Below are 15,200 nucleotides of genomic sequence, written 5' to 3'. Positions count from 1 at the left end.
TTTGATATGACAGTAGACTCAGACTTGAAGCTCTAACCAATTTTCAAGTTGGGTTTGGTGTGTGTGAATTTTTTTTGAAGAACTCGTTCTGACAGCAATAACCAAGGTGGCGCAGTGGTTAAATGCAGCACTGCAGGCTACTGCTAGATCAGCAGGTCAGCGGTTCAAATCTCACCGGCTCAGGGTTGACTCAGCTTTCCATCCTTCCGAGGTGGGTAAAATGAGGACCCAGATTGTTGGGGGCAATATGCTGACTCTCTGTAAACCGCTTAGAGAGGCCTGAAAGGCCTATGAAGCGGTATATAAGTCTACTGCTATTACTATTGCTATTGCTATTGCTCTTGCTAATGATACCGAAACTTTCTGGCACAGTCTGCCACTTCCATGACTCCAAAATAATTCAGCTAAATAAAACTATGCAAAAGTTCACCTGTCTTTCACAATCATATTCTTCTGCAAGTCATCCAACAAGGGAATAAGCATGCAGATCAAATCCATTCAGAGTTTAATTCTGCGAGCAAGCTATATCCTTCTCAACAGCTGCTATCTGAACGCACTGTACCGCCTCAGGAGTCCCTGGCTGCCAAAACTACAAAACACAAACTGCAAGGAAAAACACTGCTCTTCAGTAGTCCACCTCCTGATCTGACTACCTTCTCTGTACTACAGGTAACTCTTGACTTATTACAATTCATTTTGTGACTGTTCAAAGTTACAACAGCACTAAAAAGTGACTTATGACCATTTTTCACACTTACGACCATTGCCACATCCTCATGATCATGTGATCAAAATTCAGACTCTTGGCAACTGACTCCTATTTCTGACGGTTGCAGTGTCCTGGAGTTATATGATCACCTCTTGCGACCTTCTGACAAGGAAAGTCAAAGGGGAAGCCAGATTCACTCAACAACTTGTTAGTAATGTAACAACTTCAGTTAACACCTGTGGCAAGAATGGTTGTAAAATGGAGCCAAATAACATCTGTTGCACTTAGCAACAGAAAGTATGGGCTCCACTGTGGTTGTACCTTGAGGATTACCTATACTTTAGCATTTAATGTTGCCCTAGCTGTCCTTTGCACACAAAAGATCACTTAAGCAACCTATTTAATTTAATAGAGAACACTTGGCAATGTACTGCTTCCAAATAATTCTAAATATCTTAGTAATAATTGTTCTACATCTTAAAGAACCAGACATTCCTAGTTTATGCAACAGAACTAAATGACACCTTAGAATGGTTTGGGTCAATTTGGACAGAATTATTTATCAAGCAGGCTAGAAAATGTCCCCATAAAATCATCAAGTATTGTCATGTGTTAATTGCACTATGACTGCACTAGACTGTAGTTTAGTATAGCAGGCCTCTCACCTCTCCAATGAAAAGCTTATGAAAACTACAGTATGTCCCAATAAACTCTGTTTTAGCAGTGGGATAATAATATTAATGACCATCACATAGAGGCGGTTTAAGGATTACTGAGATAATGGATGTGCAAACTGTAAAACACTGGGGAGTGCAAAAAAGCATTAAGCTGCAGGCAAAACAAGGGTTTGTTTCATGTCTTACTTAAACCAGCACTAAATTATCACTATCCTCCTGTTAGTACTACTAAGAGAATTTATTTTGTTTTTATATTCTACCGAACTCCCGAAGACTCTGTGCAGTTTAATTGCTTAATTTAATCCATCAGTAAAGACCCTGATAGCTTGAGCTAGGATAAACATTAACCCCCAACCCGCTGTTTTGTAATAGAATATTAAAAGATTTCTCATTAATGAAGCAATCAGAAGTACATTGAGTCACCCGTCAAGAGATAGACCACTACATAAATTGGACAGATGAATAAACAATTCAATAAACAAAACCCATCCCTGCTTGGACAGAAAATTACTAAGACCTCCCAGAGCTGTAGTCAAGATTCTGAAGGTTTTTTTTAAAAAATAATAATGGAAAAAGCAACAGAAACCCATTTCTCTATACTTGTCATGAAGAGGGCCAGATGTCAAGTCGAACTTGAGGGATTCTACCTTTTTGAATGTGTGTCCCCTCGCTTTGTAGGGTTTTAAATATGTAAATTTTCAATCAGTGGATTTCTTGTGAATGTACTTTTGCAACGTCCCCCCGCCCCCGATCAGGATTTGGGCACTTGGCAACCAGCATGTATTTTACAATGGTTGCAGTGTCCCAAGTTCACACAACTGGAGATGTTCCCTGCAGGTTTCCATCAAGCAAGCCCAATGGAGAAAGCTGGATTTGGTTAACGACTATATAGTTCACTTATTGACCGCGCACCGCAGTGATTCATTTTAATGACTGTGGCAAAAATGGTTGCACCCATAAAAAGAGAATATTGTGCTGTATATCAATACTGCACTGATTTCATTACCCAAAATATGTAACATCATCAATACTGCACTGATGATATTACCTAGTATGGATAATGAAACGTCTGCAAGAAAACACAACCATGCTCAGAGACCAGCAAAGACCACTCAAAACAAGGTTGTAAAATCCGGTGCGATTAACTTAACAACTGCCTTGTAAGCCAAGGATTATCTGTAATATCTATACATGTTTTACATGTATTTGAGGTAGTAAGAAGAGTTCTATGACTGGGAATGAAATCTGAGCTAAAGAAAACTTTGGGGTCATAATATTTTATTTCAATTGGAAGGAAGAATTATAAACTCTTAAGGTGAGAATGATGCACAAAGAAATTACAAGCTCTAGTTGCATTCTCTAAGACTTAATTCAAATAGATGGACCTTAAGCATATCTGGCTTTCCCTGAATTATTTCCCTGAATAATTATTACTAATATCAAGGATCAACTAACATTTAATTTACAGTTTTAATTTATTGTTCGTTCCTATGCACTGATTTTAACTGAGTTCTCAGAATGTTTTTAATAAAAAGATGCTACTAAAATGAACATTCTAAAGTTAGTTAACTGATCTTCAATTGTGCTAAATGAAAACAGGAACATCTAATGAATATAAAAGATAAGGATCCAGCAATTTCCCATACTTTTGATATCTGGCTTTTTTCTTGTTTAAAAATAATACATTGCTATATTCTACTCACTGTTATTTTATTTATTATTAATTTGTACAACCCAGGAAGATTTATATAATGTTTTGACTGTATCCTCCCCAATCAACAACAGTCCTATAAGTACTCACATCTACAGCAATAGCAGTAGCACTTAGACTTATATACCGCTTCATAGTGATTTATGGCCTTCTCTAAGTGGTTTATAGAGTCAGCATATTGTCCCCAACAATCTAGGTCCTCATTTTATAGACCTTGGAAGGATGGAAGACTCAGTCAACTTTGAGCCAGTGGGCAGAGTTAGCCAGCAATACTGCATTCTTACCACTATGCCACCACGGCTCATCTATTATATGTGTGTGTATACTAAAAAAAGGAAGATAGTGGACATGACACTGCATAGTAAATGCAGTATCACACTATAAACCTGCCCCTTTTGTCCAAGTACATATATGAAATAGACATGGGTTATATTATGTATCATCTTGCCTTTTTTGACAGCCTTCCCCCTTCAGGCATCACTATCTGTCAATTATTATTCTTAAGCATTATTAAACTTGTGATACTGATGACTAGCAAAGCTTTTTGATAGTTTACAATTGCAACAAAAACAATAAAAAGCAACATTACAGGTAGTTCTCAACTTACAACCATTCATTTAACAGAAATTTGGTCTTACAACAGTGCTGAAAAAATGCAGCTTAAGACCCACATTTGAAGTTATGACCGTTGCACGACACCTCAGGAGTCACATGATCACAATTTGAAACTTTCTCAGCCAGTTTCTAACAAGCAAAGTTATTGGGGAACCCGAATTTGTTTAATAATCACGTGATTCACTTAACAACTGCATGATTCACTATATGGCCACAATGAAAATGTTGTAAAATTAGGTCTGGTCTTGATAACTAAATTAATAACAGCCATCCCATAGCGACTGAAATTCTGAACCCAATTGTGACTGTAAGTCAAGGACTACCTGTAATGTTTAAAAATACAATTTACAAGATTATTTACAAATGTTTTAGGGACATTTGTAGCTACACTAGTTACAAACTCAGAGCACTATTTGCAATCGTATCTGGAGATGATTAAAAGACAATATGCTGGGCAGCAATCAAGATTCTGATAAAGAGAGTGGCATTTTTCTTATTTAATTTGTATGGAACATGCGTGCCTCTGTAAACGGGAAAAGTTACTGCATTGAAATTACTGTAGCCTGAGAAATAAACAAGCATTCCCTCAACACCCAGCTCCATATATTAAAGCACGTGACTTCATAAATTATCCAAATACCTTTCTAGTTGAGTAACTGCCCATCCACGCCATTAAAATTGTATCCACATTTTAGTCAGCCTGGGATCTGAATCATGGCAACAAAATGATTTGGAAGTAAATACAGTGTGCAAATTAGCAAGTGGTTCAAATTAACGCATGGGCAAAAAACACCACTACAAAATCTGTGCCAAACAATGGCATAAATTAGAACTTCGATCAACAATCACCAGTCTTCAGAAGTCAAAGGGAGAACCTTTATTAGAAACTAACTACTTCTTGTGGGCTACCAACCAAGACTAGGAAGACAATGACTGCAATATTGTAGATAGTAAAGAAGAGGCAAATATGCAAAAGGGGCTGAAATATTAAAGCCCATAACAATCAGCTAACATCAGGAAGTGGCTTGGGCAGATAATTCACTCAAGGAAGAAGAAGAGCACAATGAACTTCAACTTTCTATTATAGCCAATCTCAATCAAAATAGTTTTAACCTTCCTGTGGAATTGATTTCCACATTTGTTCTACCCAATGAGGCTGTCAGGTTATTAACATTTATAAAGACAAAGCAACTTCCTTTATATGAGTAGCCCTGCTACCATTCAAATATAACCTTTCTCAGAAGCAAGCTTCAGAGTTCTTGTCTGTATTTATCTCTATGGTTCAGATAAGTGACAGCCCACACTCAGGACAGCTGTTCCCTATGTTTTTCATATATGCAAAACATTAATCTATATTGTTGCCACTGGCCAAACCTTGTAAGGAAAACTTTAACGCAAGTCTACATCGTTTTTGAAGTAACACTGTGTCCTTGCCCAGCTGAACCAATTGCTTTTAAATAGGGATGGTGCTGTGATTGAGTGAAAATTCTCCAAAGTATTGAGCATCGTTCATTTATGGATTCTAAGCTCTTTTGAGCTCCTGTAGGAAGTTATCATCCAGCCCTCTCCCAGAAAAATGAAATATCCTAGGAAATATTGAAAAGGCAGAATATTTCTCTGCATGTGAAAAGGAAGAAACATGTTTTAAAAGACAGAATAGCTTCCTGCAGCTTCCTGCCCATCCCCCTTTGTAATGAGCCATTAAAGCAGTGGTAGCCAACCTGGTCCCTAGTGCCCACCAGTGGGCGTTCCAGCTTTCATCGTGGGCGGTAGGGATTTGCTGTAACTCTGCTTTATAAATTTTATAAAATAAAGTTACTTCCCTACTTTATAAAGCACCATTACTGCAGAACCGGTGGGTGGTTAGAAAGGTTTACTACTAACAGAGATACAAAAGTGGGTGGTAGGTATAAAAAGGTTGACTACCCCTGCATTAAAGTCTGAGCTAGTCCACTTTACATAATAAAGAGTTCTCCCCTTCAGCTCCAGAGTGATGGGATTAAGGCATGATAATATTGGCCCTTCACCCACATGGCATCTGAGAACTCAACCAAACCTGGATTCAAAACGCAGCCCAGACAGTTACCCCTGCATTGGCCCATGGGAGTCTAACAACTAATCAGAATACAAGATCAAGATCAAAGGCCAGAGAGGGCATAAAACCAGGGACTCAGCTTCTCCTCTGCCCTTCTCTTCTCTTTTTCTCCACCAATATTGAAGCATGTGATCACCTTTTCTGTTCAGGACTCAAACCATGTGGTCCTGTCCACCATTAAAACCTTCCTTTCAAGCAGCTTCCATGTCTCCAGTGTCTTTTTCCCCACTTGGAGCCGAACCCAGAATGACATTTCTTCCAACACTCCTAAAAAACTTTTTTTGAGGAATCTCCCCTCTTCAAAAATATGATGTTTTAAAGGAAGTGGAACTGACGGGTGGCACTAAAAGCTTGAAGTAAGCATTGCCTAAAATTGGACAAGAATATTAATTATTTTTAATTGGAATCATAAACGGCTGCTAGTTTAAACCCCAGAGAATGGCTTTTGCTGACAAGTATGTAGATGGATTTTTAAGGCCCAGGGAGCTCTTTCTGTTATTGCTGTTTGAAGGAAGAGGAAGCTGTTGATCATTCATTTTTTATGTTTGGCTTTTACACCCCGACACCCTGGAGGGATGTGAGAGAAATACTTAGATAGGTGAAATCTCAGCATTGTTCTAATCATAGTTCTACTGAGGTACTTTACCTCAAAATTATTCTGAATACAAAAGGGATAGCTAAGGCTGTATGCGGTGGTGATTAAACTGTTACCTGTCACAATGGGTGGAATGAGAGGGCTACATTGAGATGATGCAAACTATCCTTTAGCCATTCTCTGGGGTTTAAACTAGCAGCCGTTTACGATTCCAATTAAAAATAATTAATTTCCTTGTCCACTATATAGGGTGCTATTATCTCCCTGGCAGGTAGTAGAAACCCCAAATTTATAATTTGGTATATTTAATAACAAGTCATACAGGTGTCCAGACATCATCCTATCAGATCTATTTGTGTATTATACTCAGCTGCACTCGCAGTTTGTTATAATCTATGTTGCTGTTTTAACTGTTGAGTCGTGTCCCTCCATGCTATCTTGCCAAGCACAGCTTCTTTCAATTGTTGGATGTTCAACTTTCAGATATATTATCAAGCCAGCGTTATATTTGCTTGCCTCTTCTTGCTCCACTAACCATTCCTAGCATCATTGCCTTCTCCAATGAATTTCCACGCATGACATAGCCAAAGTAAATCAAATATAGTCTTAGGATTTTAGCTTCTAGTGATGTGTCTGGTTTTATATGATTTAACACCTTTCTGTTAGCTACTCTGGCTGTCCATGGTAGATGCAATAATTTACATCAGTAGCACAATTCAAAGGCGTCAATTATTGTTAGATTCTTAGCGTCAACTCTCAGACCCATACATCATAATAGGAAAGACTATTGCTCTACCTAGCCTGCTTTCTGTATTTATAGCAATATCTCTGTTTTCCAGATCTTATTCATGTTAACCACAGCCTAAAGTTATGCTGTGCTTGATTTCAGGAGCATCACTGAATTATGAACAATTTTGGATCTAAGGAAGATAAATTCTGGAACTAACTCAATCTTCTCCTTGTTGATTTTAAACATCTAATGTCCATTGCAGCTCTTGTCATTATATTTGTTTTTCTGATATTAAGACTCAATCCTATTCACTTTTGTCCTTCATTTTTCAGATCATTTTTTCCAAGTCTCCCTTAGTTTCAGCCGATAGTGGTATTTTATCAGCGTGCATATCTCAAATTATTTATGGATCTTCTCCCAATCTTCACTCCAACATCAGGCAGTTCCACATCTAACAGGATCACTTCAGCATACAGATTGAACAAAAAAGTTGTCACCATAAAGTATTCTCACTGTTGCCTGTTCAGTGTACAGTGGTCTCTACAGAGTTGATCACATGAGTTGGGACACTGAGATCATGCAAACCTCCCCATAGTTTATTGTGTTCTGCACAGTCAAAAGCTTTTCTGTAATTGATAAAGCACATATAAAGTTCCTTTTGATATTCACATATCTTTTCCATAATCCATCTAATATTGGCAATGTGCTTTTGAGTGCCACTCCCCTTTCTAAAGCCAGATTGTACATCAGGTAACTCTTGATCGATGACATTCTGTAGCTCCCTTTAATGTTTCTTAATAGAATATATGGTTGCATGAGAAATCAATGCAATTGTGTGATAGTCGGAGCAGTCTCTATGATCATCTTTCTTTACTGATGGGATAAAACAGACTTTTTCAGTCCTGAGGCCATTGGTTGTCATCAACCATATGCTGGTCCCAAGCCCAGATAAATGGGGAGGGTTAGGGAAAGCAATGGTGAACTACTCTCTAAAAAAATCTCACCAGAACACTTTATGGCAATAATTCAACATGAATCAGAAATGGATACCAACAGTGGAACCTCCAGGCTGGATAGTAGCTTGCAAGCTACTGGAGAAGAGCAAGAGATAGCTTTTTGTAGTCAGAGTTTTTATGTTGTTGTTGGAGAAAAGCCTTTGGGGAGCCCAACAGTTATAATCCATATTGACCATAATATAATAACTGAAGAAGTTCACATACATGGATTGAAAAGGATGTAGCTACCTATCATAACTATGTGTTCTCTCTCTCCCCCACTTTCAATATACTAATGATTGATTACAATAATGCTATCAGCCATGAATCTATATGCCTAAGAATGTAGCAATATAAATATAAATATATATTACGTCTCAGCACATCTTCCTGCTTGCTAGGGTTCATGATCCCAAAAGCCTTACTATACTATTCATACACAAATCGTTAACTTTATTGATTCCACCTTCACCATTCCATTTGTGGGTCAATAGGCTATGTACATTTCTTGACAATTATGAAATACCTGAAGTCATTCCAAGCAAATTTTTAATTCATATGTCATCACAACCCTCACTGAACTAATTTTGATTTCCACTGGAAAGCATACAGTTATTTACATCAAAGAGTTAGCACAAAGAAAATTTGCTGCATATCTGCAATGTTAGCATTTTTACTCAATATGTGAAACTCAGTGTTTTTCCATTTCTTTCAAATCCTTTCAAACTTTCAAATCCAAGGAATTGAAGTGTTTGTAGATATTTGACAGAGCTACACAAACAAGCATTGAATACGTCTCCATTGTGATAAAATGAAAAAGTGCAGCCAGGCATGAATGGGAGGGGTGGGGGTCAACAAATTATCGTAGTTGGTTATATGGCGAAAGATAGATAATTTAAATAAATAGAAATCCTGAATCCTCTATTCAGCAAAAGGCAGTCTGAAAGAGAAAAGTCTTACTGGGCCAATAAAAGAAAGCAAGTAATTATTGCAAAAATGAAATTTTACTTCATATATAACCTGGAGAGAATGATTTTTTTTCCTGCCCTTTTTAACAGTTTTTACTTAAAAGAACAGGAGAAGCTGGAGGAGGGATAATAAAATTGTAATTATCTTTTGAAAAGAATGTTGGAAGACATTCATATATTTCTTTACTTTTCTCTCTCTTTTTCATTTCTTTTGCTTTTTTATTACTTTCTCTTTTTCTTTCTTTTTCCCCCCTTTCAATTTTTGTCTCTTGTTCTATGGAATTAACTCTGAATAAATATACATTTTTAAAAAGTTTGGGAAAGAACCCATCAAAATTTGGGGAGGGCAGACTGACCAGGCCATAGTCTTTCTAGGTAAACCATTCCAGCTTTAGGTTCAGTGGTGAGTTCTGGATCCCATTCCAACCGGTACGGTTGGAACAGGCCCAGCAGCATCCACATGGACGTGTGCAGTGTGCACATGCATCTTACAGCTTCCGCGAGCCTCCGTGACACTCCAGCTGCTCAGCAGAGCATTGCGCAGGCGCTGTACACGCTGTGTCCATGCACAGAAGCGCCGAAGACTTAAAAGACCAGTAAGGAGGTTGGGCAGGGGGGTGGGCCCTCCAGAGTACCGTACCGGAACAGTATCCAGTGCTCCGGGCAGGCTCTGGTACACCCGTACTGGGGCATACCGCTTGCAACCCACCACTGTTTAGGCCCCACTTTCTCTGTTTTTGATTGTCCAAATATGATAAGCAATTATCAATGTAGGTAGCATACACTATATTCCATTCACGTTCTTCTTAAAACAAAAACCTGCCTATTTATCAAGTCTCCAATTTCCCAAATTACTTTGTACAGACTCCAAATAGAATGACAATGCTTTTTCTTGGATTAAATTGTTTCAGGAAGGACAATGGACTGATGGTTAAGAATGTTTGTCCGTGCAAAGGAGTACTCATTTTGTTGGATTTTAGAGAATGCCTCAAATTGAAGTCGGTTACATCATAATCGACTGTGTGCTTTGGGTTCCATCAGAGGTGGGATGGAAACCAAGAACTAGTAAAGCCTGCTTTAAAAATTGCTGTAACTACGCGATAATGATCAAAACTCTATATTTGTACTGAAACACACTTGAAGCACAACTATAGAATATGATAAATGGAAATAATTATATTGCCTTTTTGATCCATAGTAATACGCAACCAAAATCCAGCCATCTGAAATAGCACCAATTCCAATAGCAGACATAGGAATGAATAGATATATTTCATATGGTTTAGTGGTCTAGCTTAGTTTGTTCATGCAACTGTTTAATTATTAAGGATTTAATAATCTTTTTTTTTTGCTGTTGGATTACCTTTTCTTACAACCTCTTCATCACTTTACATAATCTTTCTATGGTTTTTGAGAAAAATTAAATTTTATGCTAAGAATTGCTTCATTCATTTTCCCTGAATATGCTTCTTAAATTGCACAATTTTTAAAAAAAATCAAATTGTAAACTGGCACGTATCTTTCTATGGGGCTGCTATTTTTAAAAATCTCTAAGGTTTTGCAAACTTTGTCATGTTACAAATAATAATTACCATTTCTTTACTTTCTACAGTTTTGCTGTTTATCAAACCAACAAAGGTTTCCTTGTGGCCCATCACATTAAATCTTAATCAGCTCCCTGGCTTCTGAGATTTCACTGGACATTATCTACCGTATTTTTTGTAGTATAAGATACACTTTTGTTCCGGAAATGTCTGTGCATCTTATACTTCGAATATTGAGGAGGGGAGGTTGGTTGGTGTAGTGCTGATTAACTGTTTTAGAATGGGCCATGGCGGTGGCAAATGGGCAACGGCGGCGAACAGGCGAAGGCGAACAGATCATGGCAAACGGCAGAGAATGGACCGTGGTGAACGAGCCGTAGAAGTGGCGAACAGCCACAGCAAATAAGCCAGATGAATACTGGATGGATGCTGGAAGGCAGAGGCAGATTTTGTTTTCCTCCCCAAAAGCTAGGTGCATTTTAATAGTTGGAGCATTTTATAATCTGAAAAATACATTAAGTATTTTCAAACATTTCTTAGCAACTAAATAGACTTTAGGAGGAGGAGGAGAGGAGGAGGAGGAGGAGAGGAGGAGGAGGAGGAGGAGGAGGAGGAGGAGGAGGAGGAGGAGGAGATCAAAGTTGTTTAAAGAAAAGTAAATTCTGACAATATCTTTTCTACAAGACTTTTATTGAATCACAGACAGTCATGACCAAAGGCAATGAATTAATTAATCCAACAGGAGGATCGAGCAAGTGACCGGTGATGTATGAAATTAACCATATTTGTAGTAATATTAAAACTGATATAAAAGAGTAAGCGAGCTTTAGATATTTATATTTTAAACAGGTACTGGGTTTCTTTCTTTTAGAAGTTTGAGTATTTTACCAACCAAGAGCCTACATATGTGATGATTCATAGAATAAAATAATTCATCACTTCTGCTCCTCAGAGACCGGTACTGCTAAAATTGCTCTCATCATGGCTAAGAACAGGATCTGCTGAGGAAAAGATCTCTGCATATGACTACGGGGATTACTTATGAAGATCTGATAGAGATAATCTCCACCAAAGGCTTGGTGAAGGAAGAAAAATAGGGTGACATTCAACATCACCAACTGAATTGAGTTCTATGAGGCAACAGTAGGTCAGAATAGGGCATATCTTACATCTGCAATGCTTTTATTTTTCTATTTGCTAATCACACACTGTTCAGGACTCTGATTTGCCTAAGTCAAAGCCCTGTATTGGAGCACTTAGAGCAATGCCAGCAAAGTATTTATTTTCTCTCTGTTCATGAGAGAATTCTCATTGCTGAGAGTGGAATTCCAGCTTGTTCTTTGTGAGCACAGTATGTCCTTCACATGATATGGACCAAAGTATGCAGGAGTTGGGGACCACATTCATTCAGTGTCCTACTCTCTCACTCACATACTAACCCAACCAATGAGGCAATTTGATGCCTCTGCCTGTTAGAAAGGATTTGATGTTACCATTGATTTAGCTAAACTGAGGTTAAACATATGTCAGAAAAAAGAAGGCACAATGAAGGTGTTTTTCCCTGTTGATATTTTAATGAAATGAAGGGGAATTGAAATAGCTGTCATCTGTTTCCAGCTCCACCCTAACTTGCTGTGCACAAATTCTTTAGCCATTCTTGAGTTAACTCATATACCTCTCCCACCTCTTGAAAAAAATAATATTTATACAATCTATCATGTTAATGAAAGCTCAAGAAGAATCTTAGGCTTAAATACATTCAGAACAGTACTGAATTGCAGAGGTCAAATATATAGCCTGGGAAAGTAGGATTTCCAAATGTCTAGCCATCATGCTCTTGGCTAGAAGATAAAAATATAAAAACCAAAAGGAAAGACAGATTTTTTTTTATGATGCTATATTTCCTTAGGTGGACTCCTTTAAAAAAAGGCAGCATCCTTTCACAATAATGTTCTGCTGTTGCCATTAAAATGATGTTTCCAGAAAAGGGGGAAGGCATTTTGTACACACTCAAATACAGGTTTAACCCTTCAGTCTTTAAACATATACACTTCAACCATTTTGATTCGTTAGGGAAAACAAAATGTGGATGCCCATCCAATATATATGGAAATATCAGAAGCAAAATATAGCAGCCTTGTACGAAGATAAATAGCACATGAAAAATGCATCTGAATCTCTTTTCTTGTACTCCTTTAAATAATAACCTAGGTTCCACAGAGGGACCATGAAGAGATCAACATGATAGAAAGAATCAAAAGGTTTGCAGAAAAATAAAATAATCTTCTAAGAAATGGGCAATCTGCCCAAAACTCTGGCGATGACCAAGGGAACTCCATAGTTATCTAGCTCAGTTTCTTGGATGTATGGAACATTGGCTGTCAAAATAAATATAGAAAATGGAGGCAGGAGGTAATAGATTCTTCAGTCTGCCCTAGGCTGTTGGTTTGCAGCTGTCAAACTTTCCAGTTTACCCCCAGGCAACAGCACTGTGTTGGATAATTCCAAAAATGGTAGTACTAATATTTTTAGGGCATTTAAATCAAGACCCAATTACCATTTTCCCTGAGTTCAAATAATGTTATTAATGCCTTTTAAAAACAAAAAGAGTTTGTTTTATACAACAGAGGCAGTCCCAAACTGGATCCTCAATTCACAAACAAACAGTTGCTAATTGCTCCATTACCATTACTCCCAGGATATGCCCAAATTACCCCTTAGGTAATTAACCCCAGTTTAAGAACCAATGTTCCAGAGAGTTTCAGGTTGGGAAAAAAACTTTTCTAATAATCACGTTTTCAACCATAGTATCTTCCAGATACCTGGGCTTCCACTCCGGAATTTTCTGCAATGTCAATACAGGATTGGGAATTATAGAACTAAGAAAATATTTAATATGTATTTGTGTGTGGATGAATGAGAAAACAAGCCATTTTGGTGTAATGGTTAAAGTATTGGAATACAAGCAGGAAGACCCAAATTGTTTTATTCCCTTAGGAATTGAAGTCAGTTGGTAATTTCAGCCTAAAATGGGAAATAGGCAATCATCTATCTACCATCCTGTATTGGATCAGGTAGGAAATGAATGCATAGTACGTTATGATTTATTTATTTATTTATTTATATCCCACCTTTATTATTTTTACAAATAACTCAAGGAGGCAAACATATCCAACACATTTTCTATTTTCCTTGCAACACAACCTTGCAAGAGGAGTAGGACTGAGGGAATGTAGCAGGCCCAAAATCATCCAGCCAGCTTTCATGGCCAAGGCAAGACTAGAATTCACAGACTCCTGGTTTCTAGCCTGAACCACTAGACTTGTGGAGTTCAACTCGCAGAATTCCCCAGTCAGTTGAATACCACAAGGGTTAAAGTTGCCATGATTAGATATCTCTGATTTATATGAAAAAGTAAGATTCCAAAGCTTTGTTTCCATATTACTGTTTTTTTAAGAATTGCACTACGCTCCATTCATTTGTTGGAATAGACTGGTCAATGGAAGTTTTGCAATAGGAATAATAAATTGATCATGTATTAATATATTTTCTAGTTTTCTTCAGGATATATAACAATAACCCCAAATTCCAGTGGTTAAGAGCTCACATTGGTATATGTCATCCTGTTCTTAATATATATTACTAATATGAGACAGGTATGGGAAGGAGTTATTATTTAGAAGCCATTTCTTCTTATTTTATTTCTCCCTCCCCTTTAGTCATTTATTTCTTATCCACTCTCAAAGTATAAAGAGTAATATAGATGGCCCAGGTGGACAGGGATAAAAAAAGAAATTATGTCATCGAATGTTTAAATGACTTTCACCAGAGTATATTAAAGGTCAGTTGTCATTCCCTCCCAAATTCAACATATATTCTACTAGTTGATATTTTATATTGGCTCAATGATTTGTTTCATTATTTTAGATTTTATCTACCGTTTAATTCTTCTGTGTTTTATTTTCTATACTATAGACTTGATAATGTTTGATGTAGGAAAAAAAAGAATCCTCTAAATATATCCATACAGAGTTTCATTAAATTCAGTTGGATAACATATCCAGACATCATCAAACCTTACATCTTTAGGATGCCATATGCCACTTTTCTTCTGCTGTTGCTGCAAAAAATAAATAAATAACCGAAGACGTCTGCCTCTCTGGAACATGACATTTAATGTTAATCTGCTGTGCAAGTGAACAATCCTGGACTTAAAAGTACCTGCTTGAAATGACGTCAAATGATATGAAAGTTTCATCTGTGGGAATAACTTCTGATGTTGTTATGATAGAGAGTGATAAGGGTGTGTGAGTCGGGTTAAGCAACAAGATCAGCAACACAATCAGCCAGCTTTGGTCTTCTCTCAGAAAAAAGGGGTGGGGCCATATCTGGTGGCACTTAATTAAAGGGTATTAATGAACGAACCTGCCTTATTTTGACAGATCTTTGATCTACCCAGCCCACTGTTCTGATATTCACTGGCAAACGCTCTGCAGAGTTTCAGAGCAAAAGTCCTTCCAGTTTTACTTGGAGATCCCAGAAACTAGAGTGAGACCCTTTT

At 37.5% G+C, this 15,200-nt stretch overlaps 1 protein-coding gene across 4 annotated transcripts in view; it reads right to left on the bottom strand.

The window, feature by feature from the left end:
* PSD3 (pleckstrin and Sec7 domain containing 3) overlaps positions 1-15,200 on the bottom strand; it is a 206,040-nt gene that overhangs the window by 50,197 nt on the left and 140,643 nt on the right. The gene's annotated exons all lie outside the window — the stretch shown is intronic.

This window comes from Thamnophis sirtalis, unplaced genomic scaffold (genome assembly GCF_051295495.1).
Source record: "Thamnophis sirtalis isolate CommonGarterSnake01/CBP01778 unplaced genomic scaffold, rThaSir2_p1.2 scaffold_5, whole genome shotgun sequence".
NCBI classification, from domain to species: domain Eukaryota; kingdom Metazoa; phylum Chordata; class Lepidosauria; order Squamata; family Natricidae; genus Thamnophis; species Thamnophis sirtalis.
Note: the sequence above shows the minus strand (reverse complement) of the source record. Positions and strands in the feature narration are given on the sequence as shown.